This window comes from Myxine glutinosa, chromosome 13 (assembly GCF_964187855.1).
Source record: "Myxine glutinosa chromosome 13, kmMyxGlut1.1, whole genome shotgun sequence".
Taxonomy (NCBI): domain Eukaryota; kingdom Metazoa; phylum Chordata; class Myxini; order Myxiniformes; family Myxinidae; genus Myxine; species Myxine glutinosa.
The window spans coordinates 29585247-29604406 of record NC_136273.1 but is presented as its reverse complement, the minus strand read 5'-3'; the positions used below and the strand labels follow the sequence as shown (position 1 = coordinate 29604406).

Sequence of the window (19160 nt, the reverse complement as noted above, 5' to 3'; positions counted from 1 at the left end):
TAATGTGTTTGGCTTTTCTGGAGGATTGAGTATTAAAAATAGGAGTCGAGTTGGAAAACACGTGTTGGACAGAAACGGGTAATTCATGTCAGTGAAGATGGAAAATAGAGTGGGAAATGACAGAGGTGGAGAAATGGGAACCACAGTAAAATTACTACGAGGAAGAGGAACAGGAAAGGAAGAAGCACAGCATGGAGGAGCAGCTGCTGGAGATATGGAGGAAGAAATGGTCATGGAATGAATGATAGACTGCAGACTTCCGTTTATGAAAATGATCAGGGTGTGTGGGTGGGATAAACAGGAGGAAAATGAGCAAAGAGGGCTTTATAAAAGTAACAAGAAAGAGCAATCAGAGATTGCAAACCCTCACCAGGATGTATTTTCAGTGGTTTTTAAGGCTTTTGTATTAAAACGAATATGGCGTACGAACCACGTGACCGATGACGTCATATTTTTTCCTAGATTATGCTCAAGAAATTTCATCTTGATCGGATGAAGTTTTGTACTTGTCGAATTATGACGTCATAATGGAGGCGCCTATGACATCATCATTAACATATTTTATTCCCCAGGGAGAGTTCTTTACAATGAGCCATGTCTCAATTTTTTCTATTCAGCGCTTTCGGAGATATAGAGGTGCAAATTTTTTCGGTTTTTCCAAGATGGCGGCCGAACCATGTGACCTATGACTTCATAATTATCATTAAAAAATTCTGCAGGTGGAGTTGCACCTATGGTGAAAATTTCCTATCAATCGGACTAACGGTTGCAGAGAAAATCATATTTATTCTGTGCGGACAAACAAACTGACCCAAATGCAATATCCTCTCCTCAGGTGAGGGTAAAAAGGCAGCTCAAAATGACACATGAGCAAAGGAAGCAATAACAGGTGTAGTTTGAGGGAGGAACAGGGTTGGGCTGGACATTCAAGTACAGGGACATTGTTAAATGTTTTAAATTGAGTATGTGACCTCGCTTTCATAATACTGCATGGATGACTGGGATTAAGGAAATTAACTTTCTCAACATTATTAACCACTCACTTGTTTTGTTTTTCTCCGACATATTGGTATATTGGCGAGCCTGGTGTTGGCTTAGCGGTTAGGGTGCTGGCTTGGGATCCTAGGGTTCGAATCCCGGTCGATCGCTGAATTAACACCGGGGGGGTTGACTCAGCCTGTCATCCTTCCGAGGTCGGCAAATTGAGTATCAGTTCACTGGTAATTTCCTGTGTTGTCGCAAGAGGTGACTAACAGGGTTGGTGGCAGGAAGGGCATCCAGCTGTAAAACATTGCTTCAAAAAGGGCTGGGTGCCCAAAAAAAGGCCAACCCCTGTCTGCGGGGGAAAATGGCCTCTACAGGTGGTTTGACATAATCGTTTCACAACAACATTCAGCTTTCACCTTTGGAACCCAAGATATAGACAGCTTAAAGGCAGGAATGCAATGCAAGGTGCAATGCAATCTCTACTCCAGACTATCCCACCAGCACAGGCCTGGCTACGATGATCCACCAACTGAATTTATTTCTCTTTGGATATTAAAACTCGTAGGAGGCGTCAGGTATTTTTACCTGCGACATGTTGCAGCTGGTCCACAAGAGTTCCACGTTATTGTTGAGGGTCGATTTTTGAAACGTGCACTCATTGGACGGACAGCTGCCGGAACCCACTCACATTTGTTGCTCGACTCCACCCAGCATAGTACCAAGACGAAATAGTATGGCCACCATCTTGGTTTTCTGATGGGCCTAAGACGACATCAGGCCTGTAGGCCTGTGCTGGTTATACACTGCCCGGGTTTGTTGCATCGGATGTCCATTGGCTTTGGTGAGTCGAGCATTACTCGAATCGGGCAGCATTTGGCTTTGCTTGGAAAAATCGAATCATACGTCGAATAATTTTTTGTAGTAAGGCTTCATCAAGCCCGTCAGCACGCGCTGTATTTGCCTCCCTAAAATAGCATTCTGTAATTTTTGAACGGCCCTATATTGGGGTTAAGCAATCCGTGCCCATGTGACAAATCAGCTTGTTCTGATATAACCGTGGCGGAGGGTGACATGGATAACAGGTGTCGAGTTAGTTTTTAACAGTGCATTAAATGTGTGTTTCGCAATCACACTGTTCATCTTTTAAGTGTACAAGGTGCACCGTAGGCTTTTGTTCATGGGTCTTGCACTTTTTCAGTGTGATTTTTTCTTGCACTTTTTCGCACACTTTGATTCTTGCACTTTTTTACCATTACAATAATCCTACATTTTGGCCGCCATATCCCTCTGTTGGCATCAACAGTCTTTGAATGTCAGATAATGTACCAGCGATTGGTGAAGGGCGATGCGAAGCATGGATTGGTCCATTCTGGAGAGATGAGTTTACGATGGAGAGATTGCTGGAGATCTGAAGCAATGTAGGTTTAGAGGAGCAGCAGCAGTTTGTACCTGAACAGTAGACTTTAGAGAGAAAGAAAAAGCTCTTAGAAACGGAGATTGAAAGGGAGCTGAAAAGACTTGAGCCTGAAAAGGAAGATGAAAGGCTGGAGACCAAAACGGTTAGGTTGAAAGGAAGATGAGAATGTTAAAAGCCAAAGAGGAATTTTAAGCGTCTCGAGGTACATAATGCTTAAGCTCGTCGCCCTGAGAATATGAGTACCTTTACACCTACCAGAACTCCGAAGTTCCCAGCTTTTGCCAAGAGGAAAGATGTGGTAGACTAGACAGTTACTTTCTGAGGTAGGAGCATATTGCTTGTAACAGCAGGTGGGACAGGGCAGGATGGGCCACCTCACGTGCTTTGTTAACCGGAAAAGCATTCCATGAGTATTCCAGCTTTGTCAGATGTAGCAGCTGTCTATTATGACAGGTTAAAACTCGAACAGCACTCAGTAGAGAGCATCCATCCACCAGGTGAACAGTTTACGTTTTGTATCCCAGAGTAAACCAGAAAATCACAATACAGAATCACATTTAATCAAAATCATCCGTCCACAACTTTTTGAGATATCCTGCTATGTATCGTTTTTGGCCCTATCTCCCAATGGTGAAGAATCACTTAAAAAATAAATAATTCTCAGATCCGAATCCATATTCAGATCTGTGCCAAAATTGAATCGATTCTTCCTCGTCACACACACAACCGGTCCACCAAGTTTCGTTAAATCCATCCACAACTTTTTGAGATATCCTGCTATGTATAGTTTTTGGCCCTATCTACCAATGGTGAAGAATCACTTAAAAATAAATAATTTTCATATCCGAATCCACATTCAGATATTCACCAAAATCTAATCAAATAGTCCTTGTCCGACACTCAACCAGTCCACCAAGTTTCGTCCAAACCCGTCCACATCTTTTTGAGATATCCTGCTATGTATTGTTTTGGCCCTATCTCCCAATGGTGAAGAATCACTTAAAAATTTATACGAGCTGGATGCGGACCCGGGTCTTCACCAAAATTGAATCGATTATTTCTTGCCAGACACCCAACCGGTCCACCAAGTTTCGTCCAAGTCCATACATAACTTTTTGAGATATTTTGTTCACAAACGGACAGACAGACAGACAAACGGACAGACAAACAGGGGTGAAAACATAACCTCCATCCACCTTTGGTGGCGGAGGTAACAAGTGTTTTTGAAACAGCATGATATAACTGAGGATGAGTAAGGGACCGAGAGTTCAGGAGTGCCAAACCAGAGTTAGGGGACAGCCCTGAACAGTTAATAGTTACATTGTTAAATTACTTATTGCAGTGGGTTGAACTCTCGATGACCGACCAGACGTTTGACAACCCAGGTGACCTGTTGACCAATTTTGTTATTCCGTGCTCGGGGGATTTATCTGTTCATTTCCGTGAGACGGCACCATAAAAATAATTTCAGAGCTGGCCACAGTTGCAGATCTTTCCGTTATGACTCATACCAGACATCTGCCAACTGTTGTTCAGTGTGGCAATGCTCGGGCTCAGAGAATGGAGAATAAACCTGTCATCATGAAAGGAGATGAGAAGACTATGGAGTAGCGTTTTGGTGTTTTGCATGTGAAAGGTATGGGATGGCCATAGAGCAATGGACTGTAAGGACGTGTATAAGAGAAAAGTGGGGATGTGGGATGTGGGAAAAGTGGGAACTGCACTGAGATGCAGTTATTTTTGCAATCTGGTAGAGCACGTAGCAAGATGTTGCAGGTCACCTTCGAAAGGTGGCAAGATGTGGGTGCTGAGGGCTGCTGGAGCAGTATCTGATGGGTTTTGGAGCAAAGCATTGACAGGTGATTGTTGCAACTACAAAGGTTGTGGAGTGAATGTCGGGTGCTTGGTGAAAACTGGAGTCCCCAAGATGGAGTTGTCTGATACTGAATTGAAATCACATATTACGGAGGACTCTTTATTGCTTGAATGTGGCAATAAGCTTCTGCTGGTCAGCAGTTGTTAGGGTTAGGGTTAGGGTTAAGGTTAAGGTTGTTAGGGTTAGAGTTAGGGTTAGGGTTAGGATTGGGGTTGTTCGGGTTAGGTTAGGGTTGTTAGGGTTTAGGGTTGTTAGGGTTAGGGTTGTTAGGGTTAGGTTGGGGTTGACAAATACACCTGGGAGCCCGCATCTCCGCACCCATACTGTCACGTGCCCAGCACTCGTTCCATGGAGTCCCCTGTGCATGATCAGCTTGGTGCTCTGCGCTCGTTCCGTGACGTTCAACATTTGTGGTTCACCTTGAACTCTCAAATTCCTCCACTCGAACACCACCTCCGCTCGATTTACTAACAGCTTAAGTCTCCAACTCAACTTTTTGAACTCTCAAATTCTCCACTCCTCCAGAAAACAACTTCTTACATTTCCATCTCAACTCAAGTCTCCAACATAGCTCTTTCAAACTCTTCAACAACACAAACTCTGCTGTCTCGACTCCACCGGGCATTTTATGGCCCCACTTCTGTCTTCTCCCACGTTGGCCTTCCGCGATCCAGCCACTCTGATTGGCTAGCCCGAATCTGCTGTGCTAAAGATGGCGCCGTATCCGGTGTATTCCATTGAAGTGTTGCTGGATGGATCCCTGGGGATCGTGTTGTGATTTGTGGAGTGAACGTTGTACGTGGTTTGAATCTGCAAAGTGCTGAGAAGTGTTTGAGAATTAAAAGTTTTTGAGAATGAAGTTTGAGGATGGAGCTTGAGAATGAGGTTTGTGAATGAGGTTTGAGGATGACGAAAAGAACAATAGGTCTATCTACACTCACAATGCATACCCACTGATACGAGGGCTAGGGGATGGAATAACTTAACTAAACAAAATACTCCAGATATAACTAAAGTAGGACTCCCTTTTATGTTGGTATGTGTCTCCCTGGGCCCAGCAAAAAACGTCGCACTATCACCCTCGTGTTCCAACAGGCAGAGTGCTTCATAAATGTGTCTGCCCTCTCTTGGATACAGACATTAAACTGGGTGTCTCGTCTGCCAACATTAGTCTGTAGACATTAACTTCTCAAGTTGTTCTTTGTGAAAAGTACACAAGGTATCGCCGACACCCTAAAGTCTAAACAAATAACAATTTCCTGCTCTAACCTAAAGGGGGCAGTGGCTTCACCCCTTATAAAGTTGGCAGAGCAGCACTGACTGCATTTGAAGTGTGCATCCCTCGGATGGGCATTAAGCCGGCAATCCCGTCTGCTTGCATTAGTTGGTGGACGTTAAAAAAAATACCACGGTGTCTTTTGGAAAGAGTTGGAGAGTTATCGCCAGCAACCTGAACGAATTGAACTGAATTTTTCATGTTGTTTTATTTTAATTTTATATTTCTTTATTTTATTCTACTTTATTTCCTTTTTCTACATCAAATGTTATCATTTTATTTATCAGTTTTCATATTTTCATAACAATCGGCATCGGATTTTCATTAAATTTTCATAACAATCGGCTGACAAACTTTTTAACATTGGACGAACTTTTTAACATTGGACGAACTTTTTAACATTGGACGCCATTTTGTTCAACAAACCAAATTCCGTGTTGACTTGAACATTTCGAAAAGGTTGTGACTCACTCGGAACATGCGCAGGCAAAACACAAAGAGGATCTCAGGGTGGTATTCATGAACAAAAGCAAATTAAGGTTCAGCTCAGTAGTCAAAGAATGAAAAATCACTCATGGAGCGACGCTTGCCAAAAGATAATAAAGCAGAATGGCACTCAGTGGAGCATCCTTTTGACCTCAAAAATAATTGGTGGTTGAATTCAGTGACCTGATTTGTAACATCCATTCAATTTTTAAGTCAATCGGATGAAAATTGAGGATTTTAGAAATCTGAAAAAGTGGTTGACCTTTGGCCTATGTTGACTTTTTGGCCTATGTTAACCTCAAAAATAGTTGGTGGTTGGTTTCAGTAAGCTGTTATGCAAATCCTATTCAGATTTCAAGTCAATCGGATGAAAATTGAGGATTTTAGAAATTTGAAAAGGTTGTTGACCTTTTGGCCTATGTTGACCTTTTTGCCTATGTTGACCTTTTGGCCTATGTTGACCTCAAAAATACTTGGTAGTTGAATTCAATGACCAAAATGACCAAAATCCTCTTCCAATGGCAAGTCAATCGGATGAAAATTGACAATTTTAGAAACTTGGCCTATGTTGACCTTTTGGCACATTTTGACCTCAAAAATAATTTGAGGTTGGATTCAGTGATCTGATTTGCAAATCCTCTTCAAATTTCAAGTCAATCGGATGAAAATCGAGGTTCAAGATCATCTTGGGAGTTGTTTACTTTTGGCCTATGTTGACCTTTTGATTCAAAATAAGTAGATTTCTTTCTTATGACCAACTCCACAATTTTCTGAAGTTTCGTGAAGATTGGTTTCAAATTGTGACCTGTAGGCGATTATAAGTGAGCGGACAGACACAAACGAACTGAACCGATCGACATACTTGGCGAAATAAATTTCAGCTGGTTGTATTATTTCTGAGGGAGGATGATAGGCTGAGTCAACCCAGCTGGTGTTATTCATCAGCCCAACAGGGGCTCAAACTCAGGACGCTAAGATCTCAAGCCAGCCACCTTATCTGTTAAGCCAACACCAGGCTTTTGGTGGTGGAGGTAATGAACGCTCACAGGTGAAAATGATCACACACCCAACTCATCCACAGTTTTCTCATAACACTAACACGTCCACAACCTTTTGAAATATCGTGCTATCATTTTGGCCTAATCTCTCAATTGCAGGTATAAGAATAGCGCAATTCATTGTTTTGTTAGGGTTTTCCATGAAATCCATTGATTCCACCCAAATATATGTACATTGTACAGTACTGTAAAAAAAAAGTTTTTATGTTAAAGGCTCGAGTCACGGACTCTATCGTCCTCATCGAGGCCAGGCCTCAAATAAAACAAGCATTCTGAGTATTGCGCTGCAATACATGTCCCCTACTAAAGTTCGAAGTGCCATAACTTTGTCAAAAATGATCGAATATGCAAATTTATGCACGGTTGATGCTGGTTTTCAAACTTGATCTGAGGTATGCTGAGACACATGTGTGTCACGCCTCGCCTCGTTGATAAGCCCGCAAGGTCGCTCCGTGGAGCAGCCTGCACGTATTGCACTGTGTGAATTATATAATTACCAACTCACGGTCTGAGGTATTAGCGATTCAAGAGATATCCATTTTAAAAAATATTTTCGTTTAATTAACGATATCTGCCAAACCACGTGCCCTATCACAAATTCCAAAAGGACATTTTACTAGACTGACATGCTGAACAGATTTGTGAAGTTTCCCCTCGATTGGATCAAAAATGAGGGAGGGGCTCGGTTTTAAAGGTTCATGCTTAAAAACGTCATAACTCTGAAACCATGTTATGCATGACGTCACGCTCGCTGACTTTTTTGTTCGTCATGGGTATGCGATTCTGCCTGCAAAGTTTGGCCTCGATCTGTTCAGCCGTTGCAGAGAAAAAGGGTTTTTCGTGTTTTCACGAAAAACAATATGGCGGCTGAACCACGTGACCTGTGACGTCATAATTGCCATTAAAATATTCTACAGACCGAGTCTCCCCTATGGTGAAAATTTGATCTCAATCGGTCCTATTATTGCAGAGAAAATCTTTTTTAAAGGAAATTAAAACATACCTTTGTCAAAAATGATCGAAACGTCGTGAAGTTCGAACTTTATCTGTAACTTATCATGAGGAAACCATGTACCAAGTTTGAAATCATTAGCATTAAGCGTTTAGAAAAAAAAGTCCGGAAAACTGTTCTTTGCGTGACGGACTGACAGACTGACGGACGGACAGACGGAGGGGCAGCTTGCAAACCTATAGTCCTCCTCCGGTGTACACCGGTAGGGGACTAATAACTGCATTGATAGAAAAGTGAAGAAAGAGAGAATAGTCTAAGAGTTTTTGAGGAAGTAAAAATCTGCTTTTTGAAAAGGGGAAGATGATAAGTTTTTGGAAAGACATGAGAAGGTAAAGAGTTCCAAAGTTTTTCAGTGGAGGGGAAGAAACAAACATCTTAAAGGCCCACCCTCGAGTTGCCAATGGCCACAATAATTATGCGATGTCGTGGCTTGTTGAGCATTCCGTGGTCTGGCTAATGGAGGTACACAAGCAGCAAGTTCTTGGGAGCAGAAACCGAAGTAATATCTGTAGAAAAGAGAAAGAGAGATAACTTTGTGGTGTAATTCGAGTGGGTCGAGTTTTGAAGTCAGATTGGGAGAGTTGATAAGTCAGATTACATTGGATTCAATTCTGCCGAGTATGTGGAGCTCGACCTCCTAGTCAGGTTCACTATGTTTTTTCGTTCAAAATCATGGTAGATTAGCAAACCTATACATTTTTGGAAACGTTATTACATGGAAAATCTGAAAATCAATGCTTACATTTGCCAATTCCGACCAATTCGATTCGACCAATTCGACCAATCGACCAATTCCATTCGACCAATTCGACCATTCGACCAATCGCTTCGATCGACCATTCGACCAATTCGATCGATTCGATTCGATTCATCGAATTCGATTCGATCAATTCGATTTGCCAATCAATTTGACCGACCTTTGCTTGTGTGGAACGGACTGTGAAAACGATGCGGACTATATTGTCGGATACGACACACAGGACAGTGATGACGAACTCTAAATGGTATATTCTGTAATCGTGTATGTTTGATGCCATTGACTGCCTGTGTATATTTTGTCATTGACTGCCTGTGTAGATGTGAAGTTATACTGACTACATGTGTATATATGATTTTGCTGACTGCCTGTGTATGTTTGGTGATATGAATTATTGTGACACATTTTGATGTTATTAACTGCCTGTACAAAATGATAACATGTATTTGATTATGCAACTTATCGCGAATATAAAGACAGTATTTTGCAATTCAAAACCTTTGATTCGTGTCTTACCATTCCCCATAGCACTAATTTGATACTTTCATTGGATTCCTTGTCCCTGAAAATATAGGTTTAGTATATTTTAAAAAGTTTTTAGGGTAATTAGAGGCAGAAATAGAACAAAATATGTATTTTACAGTGGCCATTTTGAAAATCCAAAATGGCCGCCATACAGGTATCTCTCCAAATGTAAACATTGATTTTTAGTTTCCTTATGCTATAACCTTTCCAAAAATGTATAGGTTTGCTAATCTACCATGATTTTGAACGAAATATAATTTATTGACATAGTGAACCTGACTATCCCCAGATGTGAGAGCAGGACTCTATACAAGGACGAATTCATCCTTTATATAGTTGAAGCAACTGTTGAGAGGAGAAGAATCTTCGACATCTAAACAGGACTCCGAGTTTCTTTGAGGCAGACTTAACTATTTGCGTAATGTGTGGATTCTAAGATAAACTTGATGTTAGGGTAATACCTAGTAGGTTTATTGAATCACATGGTGTAATTGTGGAGCTTTCAAAGGAGATTGGAGAGTTGAGCAGAGTTTTAGAGAGAGATGGGAACAATTTGGGTTTTAGAAGCATTAAACGAGATATAGATCAAGTGAGGGAAGATGAGGCAGATGGGAAAACATGGAGGAATGTAATGTCGATTCATCAGTAAACGAGTGCATTTGGTTATTTGGAGAAGAAAAAAAGGTCATTGATAAAAAGAAGGAAGAGTGTTTGAGACAGGACAGAACCCTGAGGGACACTGCTGTTGAAAAGGAAGGAGGGAGATGTTGCACCATCAACAATTACAGAGATAGAGCAGTCAAAGAGAAAGCTTGATATGAGAGAGCAGAGTGAAGGAGGAAAGCCAAAAGAGGGAAGTTTGGATATCAGACCCCGATGCCAAACTCTGTCAAAGGCTTTTGAGATATCAAGGCCCACAACAAAAAATCCCCCAAAGTCTCTCAGATAAGATGCGCAGAGATTCTTAATGTAAGAAAGGATATCACCGGTAGATCTTGCTTTGCGAAATCCATATTGATGGTCACATAAAGGACTGTGAGATTCAAGATACTTGAGGAAATGAGAATTGAGAAGACATTCAAAGACAGACTTTGGTTGTTTTTACCTTGAGCCACTGGTTGTAAAAAATGTACGCCATTTAGTTTTTAACTATTATGTACTTTATTGGCAAATATATGTTGTTCTTATTAATTTGTTAACTTGTTTCAAGTGTTGAATGGTTAAATTAAACCATGAAATGGAAATTGAAATAGTGAAGAATCACTTGTAAAAGTTCTCACATCCGGATCCGAATCGTCACCAAAATCTAATCATTTCATCCTTGTCACATACCCAACCTCTCCCCCAAATTTAGTCCAAATCCATCCACAACTTTTTCAGATATCCTGTTCACAGTCAAACAGGCATAAAAACACAACGTCCACCCATCTTTGGCGGAGGTAATGACAGGCCGGATCTACTGTGCAGGCTGTTCCAAAAGAGCCGGACAACTTTGGTTGTAAATATATTTAGAATCACGAATGATACAACGATACCCTTTGATTTATATGATACAGTAACTCATAACGTTTTGTGCAAACCATCAATACACTTCAATGTGAGCTCCTTTTGTTGCGTGCAGGACATCAAGGTGGTACCCGAGTTTGTTCGGCTCAGCATGTTTGCGTCCACCTGTGCGCATGCAGCTGTGATCCAGGAACGAAGATCCTGCAGGTTTTCCACCTTGGTGTTGTAGACAACATATTTGACAAACCCCCACATAAATAAATTAAGGGGGGTTATGTCCGGTGATCATGGGGGCCCGTCTTGGCCAATCCAGCGACCAGGAAATTAAATGGAAACACCAAGCAGTCACGGAGAAGGCCACGCCACACATTGACCTTTGGACTGTTGCGTATTTGTGGACCACGTGGGGGTTTTCAGAGTCGCAGATCCTCACAATGTGCCGGTTGACCTTCCCTGATACATGAAAGCAACCTTCGTATGTGAATATGGCCTTTTCAGGTAACTATTGTCATCCTATATTCAACTGAGCGTTTCCAAGGCAAACGCCTTGCATTTGGGTCCAAAGGTAAAACACATGGACACTGCTCGGACTTCCAGGAAAGAAGTCGGTATCCAAAAAAGAGGATTTGGGGTGAAATTAGTGGGGGTAGAAAAGATCAAGGTTTTGGATGGGGGAAGATAAGAGATGGTGGTGAACAGCTGTTTTAAAAACCTGGAGGGAGGAGTGGGATTGAAGAGAGTGGGGGAGTTTGTTCCAGAGGCGGGAGTAAAGAGGAATGAAGGAGTGAAGGTGAGCAGAGAGTCTAGATTTTGGCAGTTTAACCAGAAGAGGGTTGCTGGCAGATCTTGTGCGACCTGTAGGAATATTTGGGGGACAGAGCACAGAGAGAGCTGGGGGAGCAAGGCCAGAGAGGAGTCGGTAGAAGACAGAAAGACCACCTACCTGTCTGCGGTGAGTGAGTGAAAGGCCCTCGGAGATAGCTTCATCGCGGGAAATTCCAATGATTCTGAACGCTTTGGTTTCTACAGGGTGAAGCTGAGCTAGGTGTGAGGCAGGAGCACCGGCCCAGAGGGGGGACCAGTATTCCATTGAGCTGCGGATGAAAGCCTTGTATGTGGTGAAGAGCTCAGGTGTGCCAAGGAAGGACTTCGCACGACGGAGGATGCCCAGTCGGCGACTGGCTTTGGAGGCCAGCTTGGAAATGTGGTTTTCCCAGGAAAGATCATGGCAGATAGTGAGACCCAAAAGCTTGAGCGACAGAACTTCTTGGAGAGGATTGTTGAGAAAGTAGATGGGAGGGTTGTCGAGTCGGTCTTTTTGGAGAGACATAGTGAGAGTGTGAGATTTGTCAGGATTGAAAGACATGTTGCACTTGTTTGACCAGTCTGTGATTTGGTCCAGGTCTGCAGAGAGTGAGGAGGCTGCAGACTGCCGATCTGAGATATGAGGTATGGAGCGACAGAGAGTCGAACGGCAGTTTTTTCCTTTGATCCAATATGGCTGCCAGACCACGTGAGCGATGACATCATAATTTACATTCTCTAACATAATCGTTGCATAGATCACTCTCAAGAAATTTCAAACTGATTATACTTGTCCTTGTCGTTGCGTTGTCCCTGTCGAATTATGACGTCATAATTATGGCACCAATGACGTCATCGTTAACAACACCTATTCCCCATGCAGAGTTCTTTACAATGAGCCACGTTTCAATTTTTTCCATAGAGCGGTTTTGGACATATCGAGGTGCAACGTTTTTCGGTTTTTCCAAGATGGTGCCTGTACCACATGACCTATGACGTCATGATCATCATAAAAATATTCTAAAGGAGGAGGCATCAGAAATTATATTAATTAATTATATGGTGAAAATTTCGTGTCCATCAGACCAACAGTTGCTGAGAAGAAAAAAATCATAATGATCGAATAAGTGTCGTATTTGTCGAATTATGACGTCATAACGAACGAATATTTTCATGTTCACCTTTTCCGAAAGGGTTTGGGGTTGGTTTTTTTTTTGGGTTCTGCACAAGCACGGGGTCTTCACGAAGTGGACCATGATCGCGTCACCCACGTAATGCGTCCCACGTCATGTGACCAAAGACGTCACCGCGTAGCTCTTTCTCATAAGTCAAAGCTTTGGCTGAGAAAGCACAAACGGCGGGGTTCGCGCTCGTTCGAACGTCCATGGAAAATGCAACGTGAGTGCAGTTTCACGTCCTGCTGCACAAATCTGATAAGAACGTCGTTTGCTTTATCGCGTGTCGGGGACTCGACGCACGTATTTCATGTCGATATTTGACGTAAAACGAACGTCCGAGTGGTCGCTGTCTTCGCTCGGACTTGCTCGGCGTCTCCGCGTGTTCGTGACGATTCAACTTGCGACGGACGTTCAGAAAGTTCTCGGAACGACATGCTCGACTCAGAACAAAGTGAAAAATAAATAAATAAACCTCCTCAAGAAGCATAGAAAGGTTATTCCTTTACGAATCACCTGTACAGGTACAGGTAATAAAAACATTGAAACAAGAAAGAGCAGCCGGAGATTGCAGACCATCGCCGGATGTGGTTGTGTGGTGTTTATTAGCTGCTGTGTTTGTGTGGTTTATCGACGACGTCGATTTATGTTCGATTCAAGACGGCTGCTGAACCACGTGACCGATGACGTCAGCAATTAAATTCGTCCATACAATTTTTGCGTAGATTGTTCAAACCGATCGGATCGAGCGTTGTACTTGTCTAATCATGACGTCATAATGAATGCACAGATGACATCATCATGAATCCCCCTGGGGAGTACTTGACAATGAGCCACGTTTCATTTTTTTTTTCCTTTGGAGCGGTTTCGGAGATATCGAGGTGCAAAGTTTTTCGGCTTTTCCAACATGATGCCCGTACCACGTGACCTATGACGTCATATCGTTATAAAATTATGCAGGAGGAGGCGGGGAGGCCCTCCGATGGTGAAAATGTATTGGCACTCGGACCGACGGTTGCAGACAAAGGCATACTCAGTACTCACGTTCTGTGCGGACAAACAAACGGACCCAAATGCAATACGAGAAGGGCACTCGGTACCTCCACCTGGCTGAACAGTTTATGTTTTGTATCCCACTGATAGGCCAGATCTGGATTTGGACCTGAACCAAAATCGAATCAGCTTCTTCTTGTCTCCTAAACAACTCGTCCACCGAGTTTTATCATAATCTGTCCACAACATTTTCAGGTATGCGACATATCGTTTTTGGCCCGATCACTCCATGTTGAAGAATCACTTGGTAATTTTTTTTTGTATACTTAGTCGAGGCTCATGTAAGAGCCAACACATGGAACATATAATAAAGGGAGTGTGAGTCAAGAGGAGGGGGACGGGGGGGAGAGAGAGGGAAGCACAACAACAGTGCAGAACAGGAACATCAGGAGATCTGTGGAAGGGAGATGGTTGGGGTTTTTTTTTTTGTTTGTTTGTTTTTTTGTATACTGAATCGAGGCTCGTGAAAGAGCTAACATTTATTTCACAAACAAATCAACCAGACAAACAAAATATATAAAAAGAGGGAGCGGAAGACAAGATGGGGAGAGAAGGGGAATCACACAAACACAACATTTGAGAGCAAGGAGAAGTGTGGGAGGGAGAGGGCTTGGGGGGAGGAGGCGTGGGAAGGGGGGGGGGGGGGGGGAGAGGTATAAAACACAAGGGGACCGAAATTAGTGGGGGTAGAAAAGATCAAGGTTTTGGATGGGGGAAGATAAGAGATGGTGGTGAACAGCTGTTTTAAAGACCTGGAGGGTGGAGTGGGATTGAAGAGAGTGAGGGAGTTTGTTCCAGAGGCGGGAGTAAAGAGGAATGAAGGAGTGAAGGTGAGCAGAAAGTCTTGATTTTGGCAGTTTAACCATAAGAGGGTTGCAGGCAGATCTTGTGCGACCTGTAGGAATATTTGGGGGACAGAGCCCAGAGAGAGCTGGGGGGGCAAGGCCAAAGAGGAGTCGGTAGAAGACGGAAAGACCACCAACCTGCCTGCGGTGAGTGAGTGAAAGGCCCTTGGAGTTAGCTTCATCGCGGGAGATTCCAATGATTCTGAACGCTTTGGTTTCAACAGCGTGAAGACGAGCTAGGTGTGAGGCAGGAGCACCAGACCAGAGGGGAGAGCAGTATTCCATAGAGCTGCGGATGAAAGCCTTGTAAGTGGTGAGGAGCTCAGGTGTACCAAGGAAGGACTTCGCACGACGGAGGATGCCCAGTCAACGACTGGCTTTGGAGGCCAGATTTGAAATGTGGTTTTCCCAGGAAAGATCATGGCAGATAGTGAGACCCAAAAGATTGAGTGTCAGAACTTCTTGGAGAGGATTATTCAGAAAGTGGATGGGAGGGTTGTCCAGTCGGTCTTTTCGGAGAGACATCGTAAGAGTGTGAGATTTGTCAGGATTGAAAGACATGTTCCATTTGTTTGCCCAGTCTGTGATTTTGTCCAGGTCTGCAGAGAGTGAGGAGGCTGCAGACTGCCGATCTGAGGGATGAGGAATGGAGCGACAGAGAGTAGAGTCGTCAGCAAAGAGATAGAGAGGATTTTCAAGAGAGTCAGAGAGATCATTGATGAAGACCAGAAAAAGCACAGGGCCCAGAACACTGCCTTAGGGAACTCCAGCCTGAACAGGAGGAGGAGATGAGAGAAACCCATTCAGGGCCACACGTTGACTACGACCAGAGAGGAAGTCCGCCAGCCATGCGTGGAGATTTCCATGGATACCAAAGGAGGAGAGTTTGGTGAGCAGAGCGGGGTGCCAGACCGTATCGAAGGCACGTGAAATGTCAAGGGAGACAGCTCTAATTTCCTGTTTGGCGTTGAGGACCTCCATCCATTGTTGAGAAAGCAGAAGCAGCATGTCCAGAGTAGAGTGACCAGGTCTGAAACCAAATTGATGGTCAGAGATCAAGCCATTGGAGAAGAGGAAAGATTTCATATCTGAAGCAATGATGGATTCCATGACTTTGCTGATAATTGGGAGAAGGCTGATTGGTCTGTAGTTGCTAGGATCTGTTTTTGCACCTTTTTTGTGCAAAGCGGTGATGTTGGCTGATTTCCAAGCAGATGGCAGATGACTTTGAGCAAAAGAGAGGGTGAAGAGAACAGAAAGAGGGAGTGAAAGAGCGGAAGAACATGATTTTACGACCTGTGGGCTGATGCCGTCAGGAACAGTTGCAGAATCAGAGTCGAGGGTTGACAGAAACTTTTCCACCTTGTCAGGAGGAAAGGACACAGAGTCCAGGAGCAGCTGGGTACGACTGGGTACGGTTGGTACAGAGAGGGATGGGTTTGGGACACAAGATTTAGAGGCAAACACAGAGTTGAGGCATTCAGCTTTTTCACGTGCGGAGTCAGCCATGTAGCCATTTGAGGTGAGGGAGGGGATGGAGGGGGAACAAACACCAGAAACAGATTTGACCAGACGCCAGCAGGATTTGGAAGAGGGAGACAGATAAGAGAGTTCGGTCTTGAGAACGGTGAGATATTGTTTCCTGGCTCTCCTGAGGGTGGACACACACTTGTTTCGGGCTTTGTGAAAGGAAATGAGATTTCCTTCCGTTGGATTTGCGTTCCAACGGAAGGTTGAGTTGGGTAGTTGAATTTGGGTTGAGCGTGTATCCCGTTTCCGGAAAGAAAACGGAATTTCAAGGAGGTGGATTTAGGGTGTATTAACGGGGGTGGAAAAGATCAAGGCTTTGGATGGGGGAAGATATGAGATGGTGGTGAACAGCTGGAGGGAGGAGTGGGATTGAAGAGAGTGTGGGAGTTCCAGAGGCAGGAAAAAAGAGGAATGAAAGAGTGAAGGTGAGCAGAGAGTCTTGATTTTGGCAGTTTAACCATAAGAGGGTTGCTGGCAGATCTTGTGCGACCTGTAGGAATATTTGGGAGACAGAGCACAGATAGAGCTGGGGGAGCAAGGCCGGAGAGGAGTCGGTCGAAGACAGAAAGACCACCAACCTGTTTGCGTTGAGAGAGTGAAAGGCCTTCACAATCAGCTTCATCGTGGGAGATTCCAATGATTCTGAATGATTTGGTTTCTACAGAGTGAAGCCGAGCTGGGTGTGAGGCAGGAGCACCAGCCCAGAGGGGAGAGCAGTATTCCATCAAGCTGCAGATATTTGTCCACAACTTTTTGAGATATCCGATATATCGTTTTTGTCCCTATCTGTCAATGGTGAAGCATCTCTGGATGCGGATCCAGATCTTCACCAAAATCTAATAAACTCTTCCTTTTCACATACCCAACCACTCCACCAAATTTCGTCCAAATCCATCCACAACTTTTTGAGCTATCCTGCTGACAGACAAAACAAACAGACAGGGGTGAAAACAACCTTCAGTGATGGAGGTAAATTTGCAAAAGGATGAAGGGATGTTACTCCAAAAAATATGTAAACAAGGTAAGGATGGATGGTCACAAGAAATGATCATATAAAACCATCCCTTTCTTGCTTGTTTCGTGCTGTCATGTGTCTTTTTTCAGGAGTGGCTTCCATCTGGCCACTCTCCAATAAAGCCTAGATTGGTGAAGTGCTGCAGAGACTGTTGTTCTTCCGGCAGGTTCTCCCATCTCACCCAAGGAACTCTGTAGTTCTGTCAGAATGGTCATTGGGTTCTTGATCACCTTCCTGACCAAGGTCCTTCTTGCTCGGTTGCTCAGTTCGGTCGGACGGCCAGCTCTAGGTTGAGTCTGGGTAGTTCATATTCTTTCCATTTCCTAATGATGGAGCTCACTGTGCTCTTGGGAACTTTCAACACTCTAGAAATTGTTTTATACCATTCCCCACATCTATATGCCTCCTCACAATTCTATCTCGGAGTTCCATGGACTTCACGGTGGAGTTTCTGCTCTGACATGCACTGTCAACTGTGGGACTAACTGCACAATCGCAAAGCAGATTTATCAACATGGATTTTTGAGAGTTAAACCAAACAGTATTCTTGAGTTTGAGCCCTTGCTATGCCGTAAAATAACACCACGTGTGTCAACCCAGCCTGTCATCCTTCTGGGATCAGCAAAATGAGTAGCAGCGTACTGGAAACAGGACAGGCTGCATACAAAATAATAATGATGTTGTTACAGGTTCGAGCTGTCTGGGTGGTGGGGGACTGTAGCGGTGGAGCTTCTCGCACCCGCTTCCTGACCTATGACCCTGATGTCGACGAGCCGCGGATAACTTCGCGACCCAATGGGTTGCTAATCAACGACAGATGCCTCTGAGACGATCAATTTAGTTCTGGTTCTAGTCGTCGCTGGGGGCTCGACCGTGGCAAGAATACTGGAAGCGCTGATAGCTCCGGGCCGTGGCGAGAATAAAGTTGGTAGTGCTGGCAACTCTGCTCTGCTGTGATAAAAGAGGGTCCATGTTTGACGGATGCCGTTGAAGTGTTACTGAATGAATTGGTGGTAAGATTTGGTGGAGTGAATGTGGTAAGGGGTTGGAATCTGTAAGGAGTTGAGAAGTGTTTGCAAATGAAGTATGAGAATGGAGGTGTGAGACCGTGTTTTTGAGAATGGACGTGAGGTTCGGGGGTTTACCACGAGGGGACTTCTCAGGCTCCTCCCCACTACAGGCCCTGAGGCCACCGGTCGCAGATAACCAGATAACTCCACGGTCCGGCAGGTTGCTAATGAACCACGAACACCAATTAGACGTGGTTGAGGTGGCGTGGTTGAGCCATGGTTGAGGCGCAAGCGCGAGTGAATGGTGAGCAAATAAAATGTGATGTTGGTCATTGGTCTTGCAGTGGAGGAAGGTGGTTTTGAAAAAGCCTGTTGTGGCTTGGAGGTGATTTGTAGTCCGGTGGTGGTTAAACTGCAGTTGAGGCACCACTGCGGCGGTGGCGGCAGTTTGGTTTTGGCACGCATATGCAAACGAGGGTGCAGCACACAAAGTTCACTGTGACTCAGACAAGGAGAGAGCCTCCGCCTCCAAAATGCAAAAGATGAGGTAAATATGGGGAAGAACCCAACTTATCCCTCACAACGCATATTCCCTTTGAAACCCACGAGACGAAAGGTAGGGCTATCTGAAACATTTAATTAATAAATAATTAACTCTGGAGCCTGTATGTTGTGTACCATTGCGGGAGGTGACAGTTCATAGAACTGTCACAATATAAACGATACCTTGTCTCTTTGCACTTTGTCTTTGTTCTTCCATGAGACGAGCCTTTTTTTATATATAAAAAGAAAACTTTCTCTTTTATTTCCAATAATTTTCCTAAAGAT

The 19160-nt window shown here is 43.9% G+C and overlaps 1 long non-coding RNA gene across 1 annotated transcript; it reads left to right on the top strand.

Annotated features, from left to right (window-relative positions):
- Positions 1-3802: 3802 nt before the first annotated feature.
- LOC137438775 (uncharacterized) lies at positions 3803-18263 on the top strand. The gene is made up of 2 exons (XR_013621174.1): positions 3803-4040; positions 18012-18263. It is a non-coding gene; the product is annotated as an uncharacterized LOC137438775 (long non-coding RNA).
- The last annotated feature ends 897 nt before the right edge of the window (positions 18264-19160 follow it).